This window comes from Castor canadensis, chromosome X (assembly GCF_047511655.1).
Source record: "Castor canadensis chromosome X, mCasCan1.hap1v2, whole genome shotgun sequence".
NCBI classification, from domain to species: domain Eukaryota; kingdom Metazoa; phylum Chordata; class Mammalia; order Rodentia; family Castoridae; genus Castor; species Castor canadensis.
In genome coordinates, this window is record NC_133405.1 from 133,388,277 (window position 1) to 133,401,230 (window position 12,954).

The 12,954-nt window shown below is 38.5% G+C and overlaps 1 protein-coding gene across 10 annotated transcripts in view; it reads right to left on the minus strand.

Moving 5' to 3' along the window:
• Nucleotides 1-12,954, minus strand: part of Frmpd4 (FERM and PDZ domain containing 4) — a 763,802-nt gene that overhangs the window by 285,860 nt on the left and 464,988 nt on the right. The window lies entirely within an intron of this gene.

A 12,954-nucleotide genomic window follows, 5' to 3' on the forward strand; every position in this document is an offset into this window, starting at 1 on the left:
ATCGCTCACTAGATACCAGTAGGAAGCTGACCTAACAATATCTCCAGGAAGAGGGGGAGAAAAATCAATTGGTTTTTCCAGTGTTCAAAAAAGGTGCAGTGACGATAAATGTCTTGAGCACAACTACATGCTTAAACAATGTCATGTCGTTGCAAGTGGGCTTTCTAACACCAATAACTAGCTCACTGTATTATCTCTATCCCCTTCTAGGAAACACTTCCTGATATTTTATGTTGGAGATGAACTGTCAAGATCAGTCACAATGAGGGTGAAATTTGCAAGTCAAGGTATTCCACTTTCTATGCTCTGCTCTCTCTCACAGAACAAAAGCAAGATAGGACAGAGGGCAGGCATCATTCATGTTCAGGAAAAATCCTTGCCACGCCCTTCTGAGTTTCTACTTCTCAGCTGCCCTTGTTCTCAACTCTCCTGATATTTACCACGTTTGAATTCTTTGAATATCTCTATATCTATACAAAAATTTCCTCTTTTGGTCAAATTCGCCAGTTAGGGCTTTTGTCTTTGCAATCGAAGGACCCACAATGATCAATTACCATTTACTGGGATCAGGGATTGAGTGGGTGCTGTGCTAATGCCTTTGTACTTATGCGAGCCCACTATCTATCAGTGGAGTACCCAGTAAATGGCAGGTCCTATTCTTTCTTCTGGGAAATGGAAGCAAGACTGCCAAGCACACATTCTTCATTGTGGCTGTCATGAGTGTCATCCTCATCGTTGTTCATTTACATATTGCATATAGCTACCTTGGGGCTAACATAGCAAAGCTGAATGGTTGTGCAGAGATTGTCTATAAAGTCAACAATATTTCCTATGTGGCTCTTTCCAGAAAAATTCCATCTTTGTTCCAAATAAGAGCATCATGAGTGACATTATTAATAGGTAAAACATCATGAGCAATTATTATGTGCCAGCTGTTATGTTTCCTGCCTCAATTCCCTGATTTCATTTATAATCTTCAACAATCACAATTTAAGGGAGGTATTACTGAAATATCCATTTTGCAGATAGGGAAACTGAGGTGTGGAAAAATAACTTTCCCATATGCATGCAGCTTGTAGTTGGTGGAGTCAGTACTGGAACTCAGGCCTTTTGGCTCTGGAGCAGAGTTTAGCTTTCTATGTAATAGACACCAGCAGCAAGCAAAAAAATTGTGACAGCCTATCTGAAAAATAACTAAGGTAAAAGAGGGCTGGCAGAGCATCTCAAGTGGTAGAGAACCTGCCTAACAAGCATGAGGCCCTGAGTTCAAACCTCAGTACTGCCCCCCCACAAAAACATAAATTGTTTGAACTCTAGATCCATTAATGCCACAACCATCAACTGCGTTAAAATATATCATTGTAACTTCTGAGATTATTAAAAACTTGACCTAAGGAATAATTAAAGAAGTACTTAAAATACAAGACAGAATATGTCCTCAAAAGTTGTGTCTGAATACATTAGCATAATCCAGGGTTTCTCCATCTCCTTGCTATTGACATCTGGGGCTAAATCACTCTTCCTTTTATTGGGTGGGGGGTGATGTGTGTATTGTAGAGTGTATCAGCAGCATCCATGTCCCTGCTCGAAGACCACTAGCGTAATGGAAGACAACCCTTGGTTTTAATTACTCACACCATGCTATTACGTATTTCCACACTCCCCATAATAACCCAGATTCCCTCCCCAACATCTAAAACAAAGAAATGAAGAAACACCTGGCATTGAGTAAATAATATTGCACAAGAACATTCTGTGCAAATGTATACAACCTACCCTGCTTCCTCTGTAGTGATTTTTGAAAAAAAAAAATGTAATATAGGTAATCGAAACCAGGGCCTAACATGATAGACAAGCACCCTACTGCTGATGTACGCCCCCAGGCCCACAGAGTTCTTTAGAGCTTAGATTTTTACTTTCAGTTTAAGGAGATGAAAATTAAGCAAATGAAATTTAATTATTCATTTGTCTTTATTCACTGACATGTTAATTTCAGAAGCGCAAGATAATGACAAGGTGCAAATAAACAAAGGCTTGTGGTGCTGGTTTTCATTCTTCATTATGCTCCTAATTTCCCGTTAAGAAGGGAGAGGGAACTAAGCAGAAATTTGATGGGAGATGGATGGTGCCTGCTGGTCCCATATCCTTTGCACCAATCAAAATTTGTTCAGCATTCAAAGAATGGCTCCCATGTTGCTTTCTGGTAAACCTTTTCTAATTGCTGCCTACATCCTTCTTTCTATGGGTTCTCCCTTGTTCTACAACAATTATTTACCCTGTGTTTTATTACATTCAGTTGTTAGCACAGTCATCAGTCATGTCTTGGGAACTTCTCACACATCTACCTGACCTTCGGAGCTCCCTACAAACCAGTGGGTCTCTCTTTTGTCATGCATCAAAGTCATTCAGGGAACTTTCAAAATACCAATGCCTGGGCCCCATCGATAAGGATTATGATTTAATTGGCTTAGAGTAGGTTCAGGTATCAGAATTTTTTTTAAAACCTATCATCTGGGTTGAACAACACTCTTTAAACCAGACATGACACACTCTAGTGCACATGTCAACAGTCACCTACCTTCATAAATAAAGTTTTATTGGAATACAGCCACATTCATTTCTTTACATATTATCTGGGGCTGATTTCACAGTACAGTGGCAGAGTTGAGTAGCAACAGAGACTGCCTACTTGACAAAACCGAAAATATTTTCTGTCTAGTCCTATCCAGAAAGTCGGCTGACCCCTGCTTTAAACCACTGGTGCTAACAGAAGAGTAACTTAAGAAAAAAACAAGTATATTTACCCTGCAGATTACTTGCTGGCTGTAAGATGAAATACAGAGAGTGAGACAAAATCATCAAATTTTCATCGCCTGAACCCAATGGTGGAACAAAGAGAAATTATGTTCATTCAGTTGTGAAATAAGATGAGATAGCCAACATCACACCTGAGGGAAACTTTCCCAAAAGGTTTATTTGGAACTTACTCAGACCTTTATTTCTACCTTCTGGTAACAGATGGATACATAGGTGATGAAAGAAAAATTTACACAAGACTACAGTAAAGAAATTAGATAATTCTAGAAGTTCAGATATTCCACAAAATCAGACTTCTTCAATAAGGCATTGACATTACATAAAAGGCAGCAGTTGTTCTAAATTAAGAGACCCCCCCCAAAATACATGACAGCCACGAGAAAGGTGGGCCATTTTTGGATTGAGGTTAGGAAAGATTTAGGAACAACTGGGAAAATTTGAATAGGAAGTAGGTACTATAAGATTTAAGGGCACTGTTCATTTAGGTAGGTGTAATATGTACATATAAAAATGTTTCTACTTTTTGGAGTTGCAGGCTTAAGTATTTTGGATAGACATTATTCTTCCTCAAAATACAGTACACATACGGTAAGACCTTACTTTTAAATCTGTGTTATAAACATATGGAATGAGGCTACAGGCATCGTAATACTATTTTCTTTGTCTTTTTGTATGTGTAAATGTGTTCACAAAAGCTCAAAAAAGGTTTACACTTGGGTCAGAGGCAGATTAACACTTACTGATTTATTAATGTAGAACTCTATATAGACAACAAAGGATGGTCAAGGACATGACCAAACTGAGGTGTACATATTGTCAAGACAGGAATGGAGGAAGCTTGAAACACCCAGAAGGTTGGGGCGGAATGGTCAGGGGGAAGCAGGAAGCATCTATTTAGCAGGACAGCTGTGTGGTTGCTACACTATTGGTCAGGTCTGAAGACGCCTGTGTTGTGTATCCAACATGAATTTACTGAACACCCAAGACCTGTGTTAGATGCTGAGAGACAGCAATCCACAAGATATACATGCCTGTCAAGGAGATTGCATCCTTAGGAGTGCCAGAAGAAAGAATGGGGTAGGTAGTAAACAAGCAAGCCAACAAATGAGAATATCTGTGGTGCTAACAGCCATCAGGAAACCAAATGAGGGTGACAGGATAGAGTGAATGGTTAGCAATAGGGAAACTACTTTAGATAGAATGATCAGGGCACTGGTATTTTTTGAGACCTGAATAATGAGATCTGAGGGAAGAAGTGTACAAGGGAGAGGAGACAGAAAGAAGTGCAAAGACATTGAAACAGAAATTAGCTCAGGGTGTTGTAAAATAAAGACCATGTGGTAGAAATGGAGGTGGAAGAATGAGTGATCCTAAAAGAGGCAAGAAAGGTAGGCAGGAGCCAGATGTGTGTATCTACATAGGCCATAATTAGGATTTGAGAGTAGTTTCTTAATGCACTGCGGAAGCCACTGGTGTTTTATGGGCAGGGAAATGACAAGGCCTGAGTTGTACTTTTTTAAAGATCTTCTGGCTTGTTCATAAAAACATAGAATGTAAGCAGGAAAAATGGGAGAAAACATGGTGGTTATCTTAGTCTGCCTGTGCTAATATAACAAAATATTTAAGGCTGGGTAATTTGTAATGTACAAAAATTTCTTTCCTCATAGTTTTGAAGACTGGGAAGTCCAAAATCATGGAGCCGGCAGGGTCAGAGTGGTTCTCTGCTGCCAACATGGTGTCTGGTTGCTTCATCCTCCAGAAGGCACAACCATTCTGTCCTCACATACTGGAAGGGACAGAAGGACAAAAGGGAAAGACCTAAGCTAGTTTCCTCCAGTCCTTCTATAAGGCACAGTTCCATTCAGGAATGTAGAGGGCTCTGGACTTAATCACTTCCCCAAAGGCCGTACCTCTTAGAATTATCCCAATGAAGACCATGTTTCAATACCGGAATTGTAGGGAACGTTCAGATCATAGCAATGGTGGACCTCGGTGACTAATGGTACTGATCAAATAAAAGGGTCAGATGCCAGAATGTTGTTAGTGGAGGGCATGTTCGGAAGTGATGAGAAAGGGGGTTGGGGTAGCAAGAATGACTCCATAGAGTTTTGATGTACCTGTGATAATACAATTTAATGGGATAGGAAGTCCTCTCGGTCTCATAAGTAGGGAAGTAGTCGCCATGAGGTCTGGAGGGCCTCTTCTGTTCCCAGTTTCTGAAATGTTTCTTCCCTCAGATCTCATTAGTCAGGTCTCATCTAAAATGCTGCTTGCAGAGTTCTGACTTGACCAATCGATCTGCTATCTTTGGGTAGTAGAGAGGATAAAAACTGGCTTTAAGAGATGGCACAGGAACCATTATTGCCAAAGAACTGGTTATACTTAGCCCATCCAGTATTTTCCTTCTTCTCTGCCTTTTCTTCTTCCTGACATCTTTCGAAGCCTGACCTCTTACCCAACAAGGGGCAGGGAATCATTGATTTTTATCTCCAAGCACAAAGCCAACAATTTGCAGTGATCCTGTCTTCCACTTACTAGCCAGAAATAACCTCATTCTCCAAGACAACCCAAGATAAAACTTGACATTTCCATACAAACTGTGACTTTGTGGTCAACTCTACATTTGCTCTTATGCAATTAGGACAACAGCTCTGACTGACTCATTTTATCTCCCACACAGTATCTAATACGCTACTTTGTAAATAAACATGACTTTGCAAATGGACTATTTGGGGGAATGAATGAATCTATAAACACTAGAGACATTAGACCTCAGATTTATTATGGCATCACATAAATCGTTATTATCGCTAAGAAATATCCATCTAACATACCTAAAAGCCAACTTTGTTTATAAAACCAATTTTCTTTAATTATCATCTGTCCCAATTTAACTAACATATCCAACTTATGTTAAATGTTTATTCGTCTTTTCTTGTTTCTACATTTATCTCTGGCACATTTGGTTCTCCCAAAGACAGGGAGTGTTGGAAGATAAGAATAACAAGGAAAATCTGGAACATGATGAAGACCAGAAATGGGGAGCAACAGAAGCCAAGAGCTATTAGAAGCAACTGTCCTCAAACTGTCCTCACTCAACCTTCCATGAGCTGCCAAAATAAACCAGCATCTGCATGGAGAATTATATTTTCCAACTATGAGACAAGGGAGGAGACAGGGTTGGGAGGAGAGGAAGAGTAGAGGAAAAAAGAGGAGGGAAAGAGGAAAGGGGAGGAGGAGGAGAAGAGGGAGAGCGGGAAGCAGGAAGTACACTTAACTCTCTTCTCAAGTCTTCCCAACATTGATTGAGTTGATTTCTTTTTAAAAAAAAAATTTATTACGATATATTCATCATACCTGGGGATGCGGGATTTAGTGACAATTCCGATTAGACGTGTACTGTACATTATTTACATTGACCCAATCATTGCTCCCCCCTTAGCCCCCTCCCCACCCCACTTAAAGCAATTGCAAGAGGTTGCTTGGTTCTGTTTTTTATAGGAATATGAAGTTCATCTGCCATAAACCGTCACCTTAATCTCCTTCCTTCACTCTCCTCCCTATTAGAAAACCAAGATGATTTCAATCATATGTAAGTTGCCCATTTCCTTTAGAAAAAAATAACAGAAAATGTGTCTTGAACATTAGGTTTGGTTCTCAGAACAGATTTTCTTCAGCTAAAATTTGGCTCAAGCTAAAAGACATGCAATTTGTTTCTGGTATTCTTATTACATGGCTCTAACAAAACATGGGAACCCTTTCTATTAGTCTTGCAAAATGAAATTATTAACTACTTAGTTTTCAGGTTCTGTGTGGTTTTATTGGTGGTTATATCACTTCTAAGTATGGTTTTCAAATCAGCATCAATGCAAAATTATCAAAACAGAAGCAGTAATAAAACAAACTCTAATTAAACAAAGTTAAACCCTTTTGTGAACTTGATATTTGGTCTGAACTTGTTTGAAAGCCAAACTACATATCAAATTGAATGGACATAAAAGTCAAATAAATTAAAGTGGCAGCTTGGCAACAATCCTAAATCTCAAAGGACACTAAAAGCTCCAGAGTGGGGGTTAAAAAAATGCAAGAAAGTAATGTTATCAAAACCACACTTTATGGCGATTAATGTGATTTTCCTATAAACCAAGTGAACTTGATTCACATATGATGTGGCACTAGCCGCAATTCGAACATGTTGTGATGTGCAGGGGAGAATCATTAAATCTACTACTCCTCCAATAACCTTAGGCTAAGTACTTTGCCAGTTGGCATTTTCTATCTGCTTTCGGCACATTGCCCAAAAGGATACAGTGGTTGCCCATATTCTAATCAAAAAGCCATCCTGGTAAATTAAATATGACAGATGTGAAGAAGCAGATGGTTCAACTTCCTTTCTCAAAATCTCATTAAAGGTTAATGTTCCTAATTATTTTACATGGACTTCACTTTGCCTCTCTAGGGGAGAGGGACACTGGTATATCACCCTTACAAGAAAATGGGTTTATGAACAAGTGGAGCACGGCAGTAGACCGGTGTCACTTTCCTCTCTCTGACGAATCAGAAGTGTAATTGGTTGCACTGATTTCCTCTTAAGGCTATTTGGCCAAAGAATATCTTTCAGGTGAGGACTGGAGAAATGGGTGTGGGAGTAGTAGTATTATAGCTAAGGAATTCCTGACAGAGCCATGTGGTCAAGCACAAGTGAAAAGCAAATGTCCTTTGACTTCATATCACTTCTTCCAATCAAAGTGGAATCTTGAGACAAAAATATTTGTAGTAATGCTTTAGTGTCAATAAGTATTTTCACATGTGTGAGGACATTGTGAACATGCTTTTATTTTACAAACTCTATAGATCGCTGGGTACCAGTGAATCACATCTATAAGCCTAACTATTTAGGAGACAGAGATCAGGAAGATCACAGTTCAAGTTCAGCTTGGGCCAATATTTTGACAAACCATATCTCGAAAATACTCAACACAAAACAGAGCTGGCAGAGCAGTATCAGGTTCTCTATTTCTATCTCTATCTCATTATCCACACGCAGCTATATAAATTCCTATATATGTATTTACATAAAACCTACACAGTGTGGGACTGTCCTAAGAACTAAACCGACATCAATGAATGAGCTATCCAGGAACCTGCCTTCTATGGAGCTGCTGGTATAGAGGGTGCTACCCAGAGTACAGGGTAAAAAAGCACTGAAGTGAAGGCAGGAACAGCACACTGGAAATGAACGTGTAAGGATCACCTGAGTCACGCTTAGGAAAGGCAGAGGTGAGGCAGAGATGTTGCCAAACTGAGAGGCAGTCAGATAGGGGAAGGCAGCTAGAGAAGGTGCGAGACTGGGCCTTGCTACCTCAGGGCTGCTAGCTTGGGACTCAGCTACTCAGGAGGCAGCAATCAGGAGGATCAAGGTTCAAGGCCAGCTTCAGGCAAATAGTTTGGGAGACCCTATCTTGAAAATACCTAACACAAAAAAAGAGCTGGCAAAGTGGCTCAAGTGGTAGAACACCTGCCTGTCAAGTGTGAGGCCCTGAGATCAAACCCCAGTACCTTAAAAAAAAAAAAAAAAGAATACAGTACAGTTGTTCTCCCTTACTCTCACTTTTGCTTTCCATAGTTGCAGTCACCCATATTCAATTGCAATCTGAAAACAGCAAATGGAAAATTCCAAAAGTAAATAATTCAAAAGTTTTACATGGCACACCATTCTGAGTAGCGATGAAATTGCATAATATCCCACCCTATCTGTGAGACACGTATCCAGCCTATATGTGCTACCTACTGTTTAATTACTTCGTAGCTGTCTTGGTTACCAAATTATCTATCACAGTATCATAAAGCTGTGTTTAAGTAACCCTTATTTTATGAAACAATATATTAATAACGTATTTTGTGTGTATGTTTACCATTTATTATCTCTTGTTTACTGTTACTACCTCTTATTGTGCATAATTTATTAATTAAAATTTACCATAAGCATGTATGTATATAAGAAAAACAGAGTATACATAGGTTTTGGCACGATCTATGGTTTTGGCACCATCTATGGTTTCAGGCACCCCATCCACTGGGGGTTTTGGAATATACCTCATGGATTACAGGGGCTTACTCAATGTTGGGAATTAATATTAGCATAGAAAAGGAAATTAACATTGGTCAGGTAAGGATCTCACATTTGTTTTGTCTTCTTAGTTACTGCATCATGACAGAAGTGAACAAACAAGGCAACTTCCCTCAGGTTTTACTTTTAAAAAAATTCAAGGATTGATACCCACTTAGTACATTAATTAAAAAGGAAACTCCCTGCATAGCTTATCTTAAACAAACCAAGATGTCATTTTTTTTTTTTTACAAAATTTGAGAACAGGAGGGCAGAAAAGATCCTGACGGGGGGTTGGTGCAAGGAAGGGGGAGGGGAAGATATGGTGAAAGTGTGTAGGAGGATGAATATGGTGCAAATACTCTGTACACATGTATGTAAATGGAAAAATGAGACCTGTTGAAACTGTTCCAGGAATGGAGGAGGGGGGGATAAAGGAGAGTGATAGAAAGGGTGAATTCAACTATGATATATTTGATATATTTTAAGAACTTTTGTAAATGCCACAATGTACCCTGACCACAACAATAAATTAAAAAAAAAATCAAAGGTATGATACCCAAGGTTACCTAATTTATAGAGTGAAGGGACCCCCAGTGACTGAAGAATCATCAACAAATGATGTTTCATAGCTTCCTGCCTCCTGTAATGACCAAATATTCCCTAGACCAATACCCACACACATGTGTATTAATTCATTCAGCAAATATTTATTGATCTTGGTATTGTTATAACTGCTGGGGATATAGCACAGAGCAAAAAAAAAAGACACATTTCCTTGCCCTCATGGAGTTTACATCTTATTATGTTTTGTTATTATTGTGAATGGCAACCAAGCTGCCAGACAATCAGGCAGAGCCAGGCACTTTTCTAGAAATTCATATTACTCCAGTCCTCAGTGGAGAGACAGTATAGAAGATCTCAGAGTCAACTAGGAGTACAGAAGAAGACAAAGGAGAGACACTAAGTTCTCCAATGTCTCTCTTATTTGCCTAGGGTTGCCTGCATCATAGACAGAAAATAGATGACTAGACTTTCATATTTAAAACAGTCACCAAAAAAACTCACAATACAGGTTGTTTGTTTTCCATATCACTGCTATAATAAACACATGACCTCCACATCCGTTTTACAAAATTGTACGCTTTAAAGAACTGAAATCTACTCTTGCATTGCAATTTGAAATCAATTTAGTATTCTCATCACTCAGCAGCTGCGGCTTTATGCATATGGCTTTGAGACCACTAAAGCTTCAGCTGCTGGTTATACACAGCATTTCTCCAAATGGGGTCCACAGAGGCTAGTTCAGGGGATGCAAATTGGTTTATAAACACGTATTTTTTCAAAGAAAAGGTTCTCAGAAACACTGCTATCCTTTGCTCTTGGTGCTACGGGTTTGAGGAGCTGTTGTGTCACTCTGAGAATCCTGGAGATCCTGTGCATTCTTTAGGGTGATGAGTTTGGTTGTGTCTGAGTGAAGGAACAAAACAATATCTATCAGTGAAACCCAGGGGATGTAGGGTGTTTAATACATAGGCATTAAAAATCTCAAGAGCCTGCATTGTGCTGGGCTTCTTAGCCTCTGGAAAAGAATTCTTGATCAGTTTATGAACAGCATCATAAGTCCAACTGGGATGATTTTTGGAGAAAAAAAAAATCACGAAATGTGAGGACTCTGCCCATGTTGGTAATAAAATATAGATTGCATTGAGATAATCAATTTTCTTTTTAAATTAGCAAGGTGAGAAAATTTGATCTTGGTAAGGAAGAAATAAAAATCTCTTAGAAATTAATTTTAGGAGTGAAAAGTAGGGAAAACCTTTCAAAGTAACTTGAAGACATTAACTTGAAGACACACACATGTGTATATGAATCTATGAATACATCCATGCATATCCTAAAACTACTTATAGATTTCTTACCTAGTGCCAGTTCAAGTAATTTATTTTTAACCATCCAAAGCATATAATTATATACACAAATATATCACATCAAGTATTATCTAAGAGCAAAAATGAGGAAGATACTTAAATATCTAATTATAGGTTAATCATTAAAATATATGGAGCATTAATACAATAGAATATGCGATGAGCATTATAAAACGTGCTTTACAAAGAATATGGTGACAAGAAAATGCTTATAACCAAATGTTAACTTAAAACAGAAAACAAAATTTTTAAAAAACATTGGGAAGAAATATAGTAAAGCACTATCAGTGATTGTGCTTGGACAATGAGATATGCGGATTAATGTTTTTCTTCATCCTTCTCTACTTTTGATGTTTCTGCTTTTCTTCATTCGTTCTCTGCTTTTCTACATTTCTGTGACTTTGTTAATGAATTCAAGTTATTAACATGGTTAACAATAAGTGTGTACACTTGTTTTATTTCTTCTATCCAGTATCAGTCAGGCACGTGAATGGATGACAGCAATCTTAGAGCAAACCCCTCAGCAGACAACTGTATGCCTGCTTTTACTAGCATAAAATAGTTTTGCTAACTATTTGTCACAGAAATGGCTATCATGCTTCCCTTCAACATGGTAAAGCTTCCCAGCCAGGAACTACATTTCCCAGAAGCCATTAGATTTGAAGGAGTCATGTGACTGAATTGTGGGCAATGGAATGTGGACAAACTCCTGTGCTGCCCCTTCTAGACCTGGCCCATAAAACCTTTCATGCTATCTCTCTCCACATCTGTCAGCTGAATGCCATTGCCTTCGGCAACTGGAGAAAGCACATGATTTGAAGATGGCAGAGCACCATCAATTTTAGTTCTTGAACGACTAAACTGAGCAAAGACTCATCCCCCAATCTCCATCCCAACAGTGGTACTACTTTATGCTCTGGAAACATAGACATCTATTGTTTTAAGCTACAAAGATTGTGAAGTACACTTGTACAGCTTCTGATATTACTTTCAATAATGTCCCATTCATTTGTATTAAAAGTTGGCATTCAATTTTGCTGCTTATATAGGATAATATACTATGAAAATATGGAACATTATTCTAAAGTGTGAATATTATAATATGTGAAACAACCAAAACTGAAAACATAGCCTAACTCCAAGAAGCTCTCAAACTGTCCACTAGAGTCTACTCTTTTAAAAAAGCACACTCATGTCTGGTCTAGATTTAAGCCAAGATTAAATTGTAGATAAGCATTTAGTAAAACGTGTGGCCATTATTATAGCCAAAGCAAAGAAAGGGTTATAAGAAGCATGAATAGATAAAACAGTGATATGTTCCCTGTAAGAATGAATACAACTCCATTAATAATAGCCATATACTCATAAAAATTATCAAATTTTGGCCAAGAATTCAGCTAGATTGGAAGGATGGTGGTTCAAGTTGGGGGGGGGGGAGAAAGTAACAAGATCAGATCTCATCTCAGCAAACAAGCTAGGTGTGGTGGTGCATAACTGTGATCCAAGCTAGAAGGGAAATAAATGTAGAAGGATAGCACCAGAAGGCTCGCCCCAGACAAAAAGCATGATTCCCAATCAGAAAAATAACCAAAGCGGGGGATGCGGGGGCACAAAAGGCTGGGGGCATGGCTCATGTGGTAGAATACTTGCCTACCAGTGTTGATACTTCAACAATAGTATCAAACACACACAAAAAAAATCATATTCGTCTTTTATTCCATGAGTAATTGGAAATCAATTAACCTATTAGTTGGGAGAAATCTTTGATAGTTGTAGTAGTTTCTACCATGATCTCAATTAAAAAAAAAATGAACAGGCTCAATTTAACTTAATGGCTTTCATATCCAAAAAGGAACATGGAAAGGTTTCATTGGATGTCTACATACCTTATCATCTACAATCTCCTCCTGGGAATAATTCATCTGCTGTTATGCTTCTCAATAAGCTAAACTAATTTGACATTATGCCTCACATCACCAGTTGGAAGATACAATGGTTATTGGTCAGTGCTAACACCTATACCAACAGATGTCTATTTGTCAAGTTGGTTAACACAGCCAGATAAGTATGGAATTTCGTGGTTCAGATGTGGCAAGC